At 36.3% G+C, this 13787-nt stretch overlaps 1 pseudogene; it reads right to left on the bottom strand.

Annotated features, from left to right (window-relative positions):
* Positions 1–9017: 9017 nt before the first annotated feature.
* LOC144343824 (uncharacterized) lies at positions 9018–11955 on the bottom strand (annotated as a pseudogene).
* Positions 11956–13787: the final 1832 nt, after the last annotated feature.

Genomic DNA, 13787 nt, shown 5'->3' with positions numbered 1-13787 from the left:
ATAGTCTCTCAACGTGACATTCAGTGTGCAATGCCAGAATTGAAATCTTTAAAATTGAGACATTAAATTGATGACCTCGACTGACATAAGTTTATCAATTTTTAACACGAACATAGCCTTGGGTATTATAACACATTAGCATCGTTATGAAATCTATCATGGATACCATTACCCAGCAATACAGTACAACATTGCTTTACTGTCAACGTTAGCAAATATCTTTTTAAGGTCGATGGAAGCGGAGTATGTGAATAGACTATTTACCAATCTATTTCTGACGATGGAAGTCAAAACGAAAATATTAACCTCATTTGACTTATTTTTGTATACAATCGTTCTGCTCATCAACGATTTTAAGATTTAGAGCATAATTACAAAACATAACTTTCATACAACTCTTCCACACATTGTATTCGAGTGACTAATTATAAACCTCCATTGGAATACTATTTATTCCCGAGTGAGCTTCTTTTGATTTGTGTACGATATGTTAGCTTCTGAAATTTATTAATAAATTTCAGAAGCTAAGTAAAAGTTTGTTTTTGTGTGTACATGGCAGACGCTGAATCTTATTCAAATATGGCCTGTAAAGATGTAATTTGTGCAACCCACGCGCGCATACTATCGGCACGGCAGATTGAAATTCAGAGTTTAATATAAAATCATCCAGATTGCTGACCGACCGACCGTCATTGCAGATATCAATATTATCTCGTGTTATCCTGTAAATAATAAAGAAAATGTATCAGAACATAGGCAATATTTTTCATTCACAGAATTGTAAAATGTATGCGACTACCATATCGTCACTACATTGACTGTTACTGTGAGCAAACGATAATGTGGAATTTGTCATTCAAGTTGAAGAGGCTATATTTGCTCAAATATTGGAATCTGGCCTTGTTATCACATTAGATGTCAAGCATTGATTACACTATTCAGGTGGTAAAATAATACAACTGCCACTGTACCCTTTCATGAAATTGATGTATACGTGACATTAGAATTCAGCTTGCCATTACACGTAACAAATCATTCATGAATGCAGGTTAATAGATTCGTCCCATTAGTTACCCATTCATTTAATAATTATGTGAATTGACAATCTATGAATTGAAATCTCCATGAATAATATAGCATCAACGCCAGATATATTTAATCACGATATGAATGAGGACTTTCATACGGTCATACAACAATCGGTGTGGCTATTTCAAAGATGGTAGAATCACTTCTTCAAAAATACAGTAACATCATCATAATATGCTTTAATGATATTCATATTATAATTGTTGAGTGCTTTATTGTAACTTTTGTACCGAATACAAGCAGACATTTGTGAACATTGACACTCAGTAAAGTGAACCAATGATACTGTCATATACACACCTTATACGCAAAATAACAATAGACTTTGAGGTTGTTTTTTTGAATAACAACCTCCAACGATATTTGAAAAGAATGGGAGATATTATAAACCTGCCATACACGACTTCGTCTCGTGTCATACGTTTGTTGCACATTTATTGTTTTCAATCAAATATTACGTTGACACATACTGCTATAACTGATCAGATATTTCCGATAATAGTAAACACGCAATTGTTGTAAACAATTCTAGCTTCAGCGTCTTGGGTGTTTAGTTTATGCTTTCCAATATCCACAGGAGATGACGTCTCTGAATAGTCAACAAGGTCGACGTTTACTTGCTTGAAGGTTGTAGCAGCAGCGGGACCATTCAAAATATCGCTTACTTTCTTCTCCTCGGTCTGTGATGTGCATTTATAACTGCGAACACCTGTAGAATAAACATTGTCAAGATAATTTAAATTGAATTAGGTTTTTCATTTGATCATGCATTCATTTAAAATTCTTTGATAAAAAAATCAACCAGTAAAAACGTGCTTTGCTACTTTTTTTATAGTGATAGCAATATATTAATAATGTTAAAGTCTGGTTACCTTCTACTGAGCGGTGTCCCGTTCGTTCCATTATGAGTTGCTCATCAACACCATGCAGATAAAGACTGGTCGCAGCTGTAGCACGTAGACTATGGTTTGCAAAGTTTCTAACAGATCGGAATAAATCTGGCACCGCGAGTTAAATAGAATTGTGACCCATCGGCTGCTTAGTAAACCATACCTTATCGGATTCTTCGTATTTACGCCGGGGTTGCAGGTAGATTGCTTTGTTTTCCATCGGGTGGGCAGAGTGTTGTGTACTTCTTGTACATTCTAATATGGAATTATTGGGGTTTTCCAGCATTTGCATAATGCATTACCTCCTTTCCTCTTACTCTGCGATGCTTTAGACCACCTTGGTTGCTTTTCGACAAGTCTTACACATACTTCAAATAAGACGTTTTACCTGGTGACTTGTGTAAAGTGATTTGGGGTGGGTCAAAACGTAGAGCTCAATGTTCCATTCCGCTTCTGAGGGCAAAGTGTTTGCCATTTAGAAATACCATAGTGCCAACAGGAACCTGGGGAGAATAGTTTCCTAGCAGCTTCAATTTCCACAGTAACGCAGTTTGGGTATTGGTAATTACCTCAGCTTGTTTTGTTTTTTAGCCCAACCCCAAAATAGACAATCTTTTCATTTCTGAATCGAGCACTTGACGAAAACCCTGGAATTCTTTCACTTAGAATATTTAGAGACGTTTGCAGTTCAGAACAACGGTAGCTTTGCAAACCCATGATCAAAGATAACAATGTTTTTGGAGGATATCAATTCCCATCCACTTTGCGCACCTCTAGAACGAAATAAGCCAAGTCCACGACAGGCATTACTTTGATGCAGTCATACATTTTCACCAGTCGTTAATTCCAGTCAGATGTCATTTCGTACCATCGCCAATTCATTAAAAGTACGCAGAGCCTACATGTTACGTCGCCTTGCATTTTTCGGTATTGAATCCTTGGCGACGGCCCGTACAGCAGAATCCGACACTGGGTTGCAAAACCGTCCACTCTGGATTTCCTGCAATATGATAAAACAAGTTGCATGTAAAGTCAAGTTTACTTTTTTTAATACAAGAATATGATAAACCAGTAATTGTAGTCAATGAAGTGAGAAAATTCTTACTTGTGGAACAGTACCTGGTTCCATATCGACATTATCAAACCGGAACTGATTAAAATATTCAGCTGCCCGCGTTGCTTCTATTAGGTCATCGTCGAAACGTCCGAGAAAGTGGGATATGCTTCCATCTCTCCATGATGCGCATCAATGAGAACTGGGGAAAGTTGGCCATGTGTCACGATGATTTTGCATTTATACACACATTCAGCCGATATTACGTAGCCAATCAACCAACTTCAATATTGTTAATACCAAATGTCCGAGGCTTGATTGGTTGTATAAAACTAAGATGCATCCTGCGAATTAGGAATTCCACAAAATCTGCGTATCAATGGGGGGGGGGCTATAACATTTTGAAACTCAGTGCTAATATCGCCAACTTGCTTCATTGCAAAAGGTTTTGGAAGGTTCTATTATGTTGTAAGGGTTATTTCTTTATAACAGAGGGACATTCTCTCGGTGTGTATGTTTGATATCTTAACTCTCATCATTTATTATTTCCTTAGATAGCACAATTGTGCTTTATAATATTCGATTTTTACTGCTGTCAGTTGACTGCTTTCTATCCGGGGAATTCACTGCTGGGACTGTGGACGTCTGGTTGCAATTTGCGTGTTATCATAACTTACCTGTATACTATAACCATTTCTTACAGTGAATAGAGGTCTTGCGGTGCATTATTTGCACTTGTTGGCGTGCACCTATGGTATTTAGTTAGGTCAGTCAAATGGTCTACTTGGAAATTGCACAGCCAAGCCAGTATTAATAGTATAAAATAGTTTACCCACTCTCACAGTAGAAATATCTAAGCATCACCATTCTCTCACATCGAGCGAGAGCCTTGATGAAATTTAACGATTAGGTTTATATGCTATTAAACATACCACATCTGACAAAAGAGTATCCATTAACCTACACAAAAGTCAAAATATTTCCAGCTTTCATTATTTTCACATATTTATTAAATCATGTTTCAAGAAGAGAAAAAATATAATAAAAATATAGGGTCACCATACTCAATTTAGAGAAAACCGATCAATAAAATACAGTTAGGTCATTCTACTATTGTTTCCCATGACAGGGTTACATCTCAAAGTTTTGAACAGTGAATCAAAAAAAAAAAAAAAAAAATCACATACTGTTGACTAGACTAAAACAATTGTAGACAGATTTTAACACTAAATATTGTCACTGCGATACGAGTAATATTCTACCACGAATAGTTTTTTCGAAGGTAGCTGTCTGACATTTAACATCTGGACATGGCTTTGCTCACGCGACTGTTGCATTTGAATCCAGTTTACAAGTTTCTGTGTGACTAATCCTCGCAAGTACCACGTGCTTAATTAGGTCCAAATGATCGACCAAAACATAAACAAAAGTTTTGCTGACAGATTTGTGGATTTCATTGAATATTCTAAACAATTATCTGTTCAAAATGAGTCACTTTTACCCAATTAACCACACAAAACCGTGCTCCGTAAGCCTTTATTACGAAATATAATAAACCATATTGCCACAGGATTCTACACGCTTATCGAATACTACATACAAGCTGTAAATCATTGCATGATTTTAAGGAATATCTCCAATCTGCAAGAGTAATTTGGCAGACCTCTACTCTATGAAATTGGCTGACCTAATGCAACGATGTTAGCACAAACTGTACTAGTATAATTCCATACACCCACATACAAGTTACTCGCATAATATCACATTGTTAATTAAACCATGATCTGATCCATACACACCTGTAAACTACGTAATATGTGTTTATTCAATTAAATTACATAGCACATACAGTGCTATGATATACATTCACAAATTATAACAATAAAACAAATGAATATTCCAAACATTGTATCCCTGCATTCAATAGAGACAGACAATTCTTCATATCAGAGCATGGAAACAACCTATTTGGCTTAAGATTATGTACATGCCTAGAACTAGGACAAATGCTGTACAGAATATGGTGTGGAGGAAACTATAGCCTACAGCACCAAAGAGCAGTTAGTAAAGGACAATCCAGATGTATTTGAAGGTGTTGGCAAGATAAACACAGACTACAAAATTGAGCTGTCTGATGATGCAACACCTGTGATAAATCCAGCAAGAAAAACATCAGATGCATTGAAAGCACCCTTAAAACGTGAACTGGGTCGCCTAATACAGCTTGGAATCATCAGGGAAGTGCAAGAACCCACTGACTGGGTGAACAGCATTGTGTTGGTCACCAAGCCTAACGGATCACTACGCATCTGCTTCGATCCCTGTGAACTAATCAAGTTCATCAAAAGACCACACTTATGCCAAAACACTTGACGATATCCTGCCAGACATAAAGAACACACAACATTTCTCAACATTGGATCTACGCAGTGGATATTGGAATATACTACTTGACACAGAATCACAACTGCTAACGACGTTTAGTACAATCTTTGGAAGATACTGTTTCACAAGATTGCCTTTTGGTCTGATATCCGCACAAGATGCGTTTCAAATCGACCTTGATAGAATCTTTGGACAAATAGATAATATACACTTTTTTAAAGATGACATACTGATTGCAGCTGAAACTAGCACAAAGCAGTGCAAGATGTTCTGAAGGCCTGTAGACACTACAATGTAAAGCTGAATGATGAGAAATGTCAGTTCCACCAGGATAAGGTAAAACTGTTCGGACTAGCTGTGGGTCCATAGCTCTGCTTGTGTCGATCTGATGTTATAATAAACGTACTTGAAATTTGTATGGTATTGTCGACACAGTAGAGCTATGGTGACAGCCATAGAGTTAGCTGTGGGTCCATAGCTCTGCTTGTGTCGATCTGATGTTATAATAAACGTACTTGAAATTTGTATGGTATTGTCGACACAGTAGAGCTATGGTGACAGCCATAGAGTACCATCCATGTTGACGCCGCAATAAAACCATTGCGCAAATAAACGATTCAAAATCATGCAATGTATTGTGAAAAACGACTCCAAACTAAGGTCGATAGATTGTACATTTATTAAATACTCACCACAGCAAGGATTGAAACTTAATAATTTCAAATAAAGCCCATTCACCCGAGTATTCTTGGACGGTCACGCTAAAACACAGCTTGTCGCCATCTTACACACACTGGACGAGGTCGGTATCACATGATCAATATGACGTCACGTTGTTGTCATTACGTAATGCGGTTAGGGATTCCCCAAGAATACTTGCGTAAGAAAGTAGCCCTTTCATGTTAGACTTGTCGGTACACCCGATAAACTAGACGTAATGGCAACATTAAATGATATAGTTTGTTCTTGGGAGAACACGTTCAATCGCATAAAACGTTCTTACAATCTGCATTATCATCTGAAACCCGAGCAAATTGATGTCATTACTCATATTTTGCGAAATGAAAATTGCTTTGCTGTGCTACCAACTGGATTTGGGAAAAGTATCTGTTACATGCTCCCACCAGTTTTGTTAAATGAAACAATCAGTGATAAACGGCATTACGGTTTGATTATATCGCCACTACGAAGCCTAATGTACGACCAGGTGCGTAGTTGCAATGCTATGGGCATTAAGTCATGCTGCATCACAAGGAAGAAAGATATGGATACAGAAACTATTGAAGGTACGTGAAATTTGTAATTGTCTCAAATTAATATTTTCTCAATGTTTTATCGAGATAGTAAAATTATTGAAACGTTAATAACTAGATTGGCCTCCTAGTTACTGAGACTGTATCATAGGTATAAAGAAAGGACTGTTTACACTTTTATTTATGTCGCCCGAAGCATTGTTATTTATTGACTCTTGGAGGCCAATTTTGCTTCAATCCAAAATCTACGGAGATTGAGTTTGTCTCATAGCCATAGATGAATGTCATGTCCTAGAATTATGGTAAGTATTTCCGAAGTTAAGTCTCCACAACTATATATTTAATTAATATATAATTATTTTTGTCGTTGTATTAGTATAATTGTAAACCAGCATTGTATTATTCTGATTTATTTTATTTAACAGGGGTGACGATTTCAGACCAACATACAGAATGTTAGGCGAACTACGAAGCCATTTTTCTTGTTCGTTTTTAATTCTGACGGCAATCTGCACGAATGTTATGAAACGTAACATTCTTAAACAATTGTACTTTGGAAACAAGCTGCATCTCATTTTCACCAAAGTGCCCGACAGGTAAATTAACCATTATACGTACATAAGATAATCGTCTCAATTTCGTTTCAATGTTGGACTTTACCTACGTATTTTCTAATATCGTGTAATTAAAGATGTGCGATATTATTACCTATTTCGCAATCTGACTGATTTACACAGAGTTAATTGTTAAATTAATTATTGAATTATTTAGGCCTAACATTAGTCTCTACTACAAGTTTGGCTCATTGTCCATTACTGAAGAGATGGCTTGGTATCTAAGGGAACTCAAAAGTGACGGCATCACAGCACGGAAAGCCATCATTTATGTCAGGTATATCATTTTTATACATATGTATAATAACAATAAACAGGTAGTTGATTGTTTTTTGAAAGTTTACAAACACGAGAACGTTTAAATGTAGATCTAATGTATAATATAATATAATATAATATAAATTTAGTAAATTACTGACTTTTCGACTTTTTCCTTGCAGAACCATCACTCAGTGTGGCAAAGTATTTGCTAATTTTATGGCCTACCTGGGAAATGCTGCTTATGGAGATGGAAGCAAAGTTATACAAAACCGAATTTTGGAAGTTTACCACGGGGCATTGGCCAGCACAGACCAGGAGAGAGTTGTTTCACGTTTCTCGCAGGATAATGTTTTAAGATGTATAATTTGCACTGGCGTTTGGGATGGGGGGTGAACATCCCAGATTTAAATATAGTTGTTCATTGGGGATGTAGTAACAGCATAGTTGAATACAGGCAGGAAGTAGGTCGTGTTGGGCGAAATGGTGATCCAGCGGAGGCACATTTATTTCCGCTGCCAAGAACGGTTTTACACGTTGAAGATGATATGAAATCACTCTGAACAACTTAAACATTCAAACATTCCATGTCTACGAGTCCACATTTTGGAACACCTCACTATTAAAGGAATGAATCCTCATATAATTGACGAGATAAAACATCGCAAGTCATGTGACATGAAATGTGAGTGTTGTGTTTGCCTCAATTGTAAGTGTTGCACAGCTTGTAAGCTTAAATGTCCATGTCGGGTCAATTAAACTCGCAGAGGTAGGCGTCGAAATACTGTCAAATTGCCATTTTTTTATTTTATTTTTGGGTTGTTGTTGTTGTTCAGCATGTTAGAATTATGTTATTGAGTTAAATCTTCACACGCAGATAGCAAATATGGCTACAGTGTTATGTTTATTGTGTACCCCAGTATTGTGACAACATTGTCTTTTCATCCTGTGGTATATTTAATATGCGAAATAAAATAAATGCTTCTTGGCAATGAAACATCGTTATATTCAGTTGTATTTATTTTCATCATCTTTTGGTGTCATCCTCTCGTGCGCGAGATTTACAAGTTCGACAATCAAGGATGAACTAAAATGATAAATCAATATTCTATTTGAAGCATTTCCCAGTATGATGCACACAAAAACTATTATTTCCTATGTTCGCGCTAATTGAACAATAATTCATAATGTGATTTAATAATAAACTCACTGTACTGAATGACTGCTTGAAAACTTATTTCATTTGTAATCGGCACCAGAAATTTAGATAATGATGTTTTTAGGTTTCACTCTGGTAAAAAAATAAAGCTGTGAACATATTTTCATCATAACGAAGGTATTGCTTGCTATAAAATAAGGTGAACGAAAAAGTAACCCAGCCAACAGTAAAGGAATATAGCTCACTGTTTGGCTAACAGAGTAGTAATATTTATTGTTCCAATGTAACAATCCGTAATCCAATCATGGGAAACAACTAATCCTGTGGAAGGATTTCCTTCAACAGGTCAAGGGTTCTACAGTGTGATTTCAGTCGGGATATTAACTTATCACCACTGTGAATGGCTACTTTATTTCGAAAGTTGGAAAATCGAGCGTGATACCGACCCGGAATTTGTTGAAATATGCCATCGTCTCTATACTCCTTTACAAATTTGGAGACGTCTCGTCTGTAATTAGCAGATGTAGTTTTAGATTTATGAACATATTCGTCCATAAATTTGGTCATGTAAACACATTCTAAGTCAGTGGCCAATCTTCCAACCAGCTGACTACATCTAGCAACATGGGTGTCTGTGTAGCGACCATGGCAGTGTTTTAGGTTCTCTGCAATGTATATGGAAATAAGCATTTGATTACTAATCATATATAACAAACGGGTGTAAATACAAATAGATATTTTCACACATAAACAACGGACACGTATATGCCGAAAGTATTGGTTGGGTTGATGTAAAAACATACATTCAGTTAGTAAAAAAAGACCTTTCACCATTCCTAATTGTACACTTACGTTTAAAGTCATTATTTAGAAACTCGTTAACAAGATCTAGCGGTATGTTGTTCCCAGCTCCTCCTTTCAGGTTAGCAGTGCTATTCCAAAGCATTTCTTCTCCTTGCCTTGGCGAAACATAACCATTTATACCTGAAGTAAACGTTGAATATATTAACCAATATTTACTTGTGAGGATCGCCAGTAATTGTAATCACATATTTGAAAGTTACTGAAAAAACGATAAAATAAACTTACATGCTAGCAATCTATGACCAATTATAAGATATTTATAATGGTTATTTTCCCAGAAATCTAACATTGAAACTCTCCAATTCGACATCATTGCGGGACCATCGTTTTCGCGTTCTGCATCTCTGTCATATGGAATAACCCTCTCCATAATACATGACAGGAGTAATTGAAGAGGTAGTCAGCACCGGTGTCCTGGTCTGGCTTTGATAAAGGCCCTTTAACTTGACAGTCATCTGAACAAAACCAAGAACCATCTAGTGGAAAATTTATCAACAGAAAATTATTATTATAAAAATATGTAGTTATGGGCCTATCAGCTTACCTGGGCATTGATTCAAACCAACACATCGCATATGAAACCATTCTCCATTAGGGCACATGAACTCCCTGTCACACCCTATCCACTTATCATCAGTATCTTCTTTCTTTTTACAGAAACAATAAATTGATTGTTCACAGTCCGGGCTACACTACCACTCGTCATCTGGTACAGATTCAGGTTGTAATTCAACACAATCGAGGTGGAACCATCTGCCTCTTTTACACTGTGAGAGTGCAGAACATTCAATCATGATCCCTCCTAGGTCTGTGAATAAAGGGGTGGTTTGTTATATTGTACTGAGTTCAGTAGTAGAATCTATCTTCCTATTGCATTGTTTCACAGATCACTATTCATGCACTTGTAGGTTTCAGTTTAGTCAACACCATACATGCACATACCTGTTTTACATACGCAATAATCATCATCATCATTATCAATGCATGGCTGTTGATCACTATCACTAAGTGGTACTTCATCTACATCCGGCCAAATAAAAGAAACTATTTCCTCAGCTAACTTTTCAACGTAGTCTTTCTGCTGGTCCAGTTGAATAGTCGGCTTATCACGTAGGCTGGTCAGTCTTCTTAAATGCATTGCCAATAGACAGGTATAGCCTTCGGTCATAAAGTTAAGAAAATCCACTGTGTGATTAACATCATCAATCACCTTCTTTTTCACTGCACGGTGACCAAACTTAATTTTGACATGGAATAAAGACCCACGTGCACTTGCCGAACTTCCACTGAATAGTTTGTTCATGGTGTCCTTCAAATAAAAGAAAAAATACACATGCATACATACATACATAATTTATAACATTATATTTATATTACGAGCATGTAACTACCCAGTATTTACCTGCATTGTGATGCACCTTTTGTGGAACTCCTGGGGCCTTGGTTCGAGCCCAACAAGACGATTGACATGGTCTTGGCTACATGCCATAGAAAACCTGGCATCAACCGTACGTTCAATTGATAATTGATCACCGTGACATACAACGTTATAGAGGGGTTTTCCATTTTGTGATGGTACATACTGTCCAAGATGTCGCATTATCTCAATCACACCTTTGCTGGAGGAAGGGTTGGCTTTTATTACACCAAGGTTAACCTGAAAAACGCAAATATATCAATATCCAGAGTAAGTATATAACCACTGACTTGGACGTAGTTAGAAATTTAAATCATATTCCATCATGCTATAGTCCGAGAAACCATCCGATTTATTGTTTGGACTGTTGTATATTACTGTACATTTCGGCCGTAGTATGGTGTCAATTTCCATTGACCCATTTCAAAACGTTACACTTCATATTGGTTTAAAGACTTTAACGTGAGTTTAGACTATAGTTAGAAATGTGTCAAGGTGGATATTTAGTGTGAAATGAGTGTAAAGTATCTATTTTAATTGTCATCATTTTACGACTAACTTTACTGCGACACAACTTAACACCATAATAGAGCAAGTTTAGTTTTGGGTGTGAATATTATGTGATATTGGGACTTACAATCTCACTCTTTAATCGTGACTCAGAAGAGTACTTGTGCGATATATGCCATTGTATTTGTGTGTCCTTGAAACACTCAAAGTTGCGCACAAGAATACGCTGAACTAGTGTTTTCATCCTTGTTCTTACTCGAGTCCAATCACTCTGTGAAGGCAAAAAAACCGCAACAGGGATATCGACTGCTTTTTTGGTCCTGATGTCATCGTAGTCGCGAAATGATATACGGTTTTTGGTAGCGAATGACAGTGCCCAGAGCATCATTTTATTTTTAACTTTCTGGGATTGGTGTCTGGCTTCAGAGAGCTTTTGAACGTTGTCCCAGCACAGACTGTATCCGGGTTCTACAGAAATATAGCAGAGAAGCAAAAATACATGTATATTACTGTAATGCAAGAGGGCCGATCTATCGGAAAATGCATACAGAATAAAAAAAAGTAGCATTAAAATGATACCTCTTACTAAAATCGGTGTAAGGGGTTGCTTGCCTGGACAAAATACAACATTTCTCAGGAACTCGCAAGTCGGACGGACGTCGTTAGGTTTTAGCTAGCATTAGACAATATATATTATCCTAAAATTGTGTCTCCTGCAATATTGAGGTCACTTATACCAAAATAAACACGTCATGTATATTCAAAAATAATATCTATGTGGGAAGCAATATAATGAATTCAACATGCCTCTTTCGAAAGTTTCTACGTCATCTTCAATATCACTGGCCCCATCTGGGCTCATTGAAACAGTCTTCATCGGATCCGTTAGTTGATTTGGTATGATCGCTCTCTGCCGATTCGTCAAACTCTGAGATCAAGGAAGAATGTACGCTATCGTCGGTGTGCACACTGCTGTCACAGTTTGCAGAGAGTTCATGCTAAAGAAAATTTGGATAATAAGAGTGATGTTACTGGTGATAAGAGGGGCGTACTGTAACACCAAAACCAGGCGTCACTAATATACGAAACTAAGACTATAATTATAAAAAGACGAAAACACAAACCTGAATATGTTGTTTCCAGATTATTATTTCACTATCGAATCCTTTACGTAAACGGTCAACATAGTTTCTTGTGGCATGTATCCCAATGCTCAGTCCGATCTTGTTAAACCATTTAAAAATCTGCGCAAAAAAACCAATTTCATTGATTCGTATTATCTGTACTTCGCTACGTAACACTCAGAAACATTGATATTGTATTATTACGAATAAAAATGTTTGTATACTGTTGAATGATTCGGTACATCTCAACAATATTAATACAAAAAACTAGTTTAGCAACTAACCTTTTGATTGCAGCCACTTCGGTACATTTGAAGTGCGTTAATATTTTGTAGAAAATTAAATTTCCTGGGTTTTCGCAAGTTTAGTATGGTACCAATTGTAAAACCTAAGCCGGGAACTAAGGAGCCACACTTTCCATCATCGTCACTGGTAAAAAGAATCAATAAAAAGTCACTATATTCGTACATCTGAATTGTGTCAAACTGAATTTAAAAACATATCAGGAATCCATATTTCACTATTTATGATTATTCCGTAAGATTATGCAAATTCGATTGTTTTGAAAAAAATTACATATAGAATAATATAATATTCGCTCATTAGGTTGACACTTATCCTGACAGGTATAAATTCAATATTACAAAACCGTATGTACATTCATGGCTTTAAAAGGCATTATTTGAAATGTTTTTCGTGAATACGAACATTTTTATATTTGTATCAGGATTTCGAAGATATTTGGATAATTATTTAAATTACTCACATACAAATCTTATCAGCGGACAATCGGTTTGACAGGGAACCTTCAATTACAGCATGTAATATTGGCAGGTGCTTCCTAGTTTCATTTAGAAAGCGAAACCATTGAAACTTCTTTATGTTTTCAAATGTGGTTTCTTGGGACGGTATTCGACTTGTTTTCCAATAAAACGAAACTTCCTGTCGAGATTCATGTACCAGAAGACTGTGAAAAACATCTCTAAATTTACGACTGTTTTTCAGAAGATCTTTAATTCCAGACCAATAATTATATTTCTTGATGTGATTGATAGCAACATCTATGAAAGTAGACTTCTGTAAATGATCAAATAATATTAAAATTAGTAGATGAACCAAGTATGCAATATTCCTCATAATGAAAAATTTTGAATGAGAAAATAACAATGG

The sequence above is a fragment of the Saccoglossus kowalevskii genome, chromosome 14 (assembly GCF_978046115.1).
Source record: "Saccoglossus kowalevskii chromosome 14, keSacKowa6.1, whole genome shotgun sequence".
NCBI classification, from domain to species: domain Eukaryota; kingdom Metazoa; phylum Hemichordata; class Enteropneusta; family Harrimaniidae; genus Saccoglossus; species Saccoglossus kowalevskii.
This window is presented reverse-complemented; position numbering and strand designations above follow the sequence as displayed.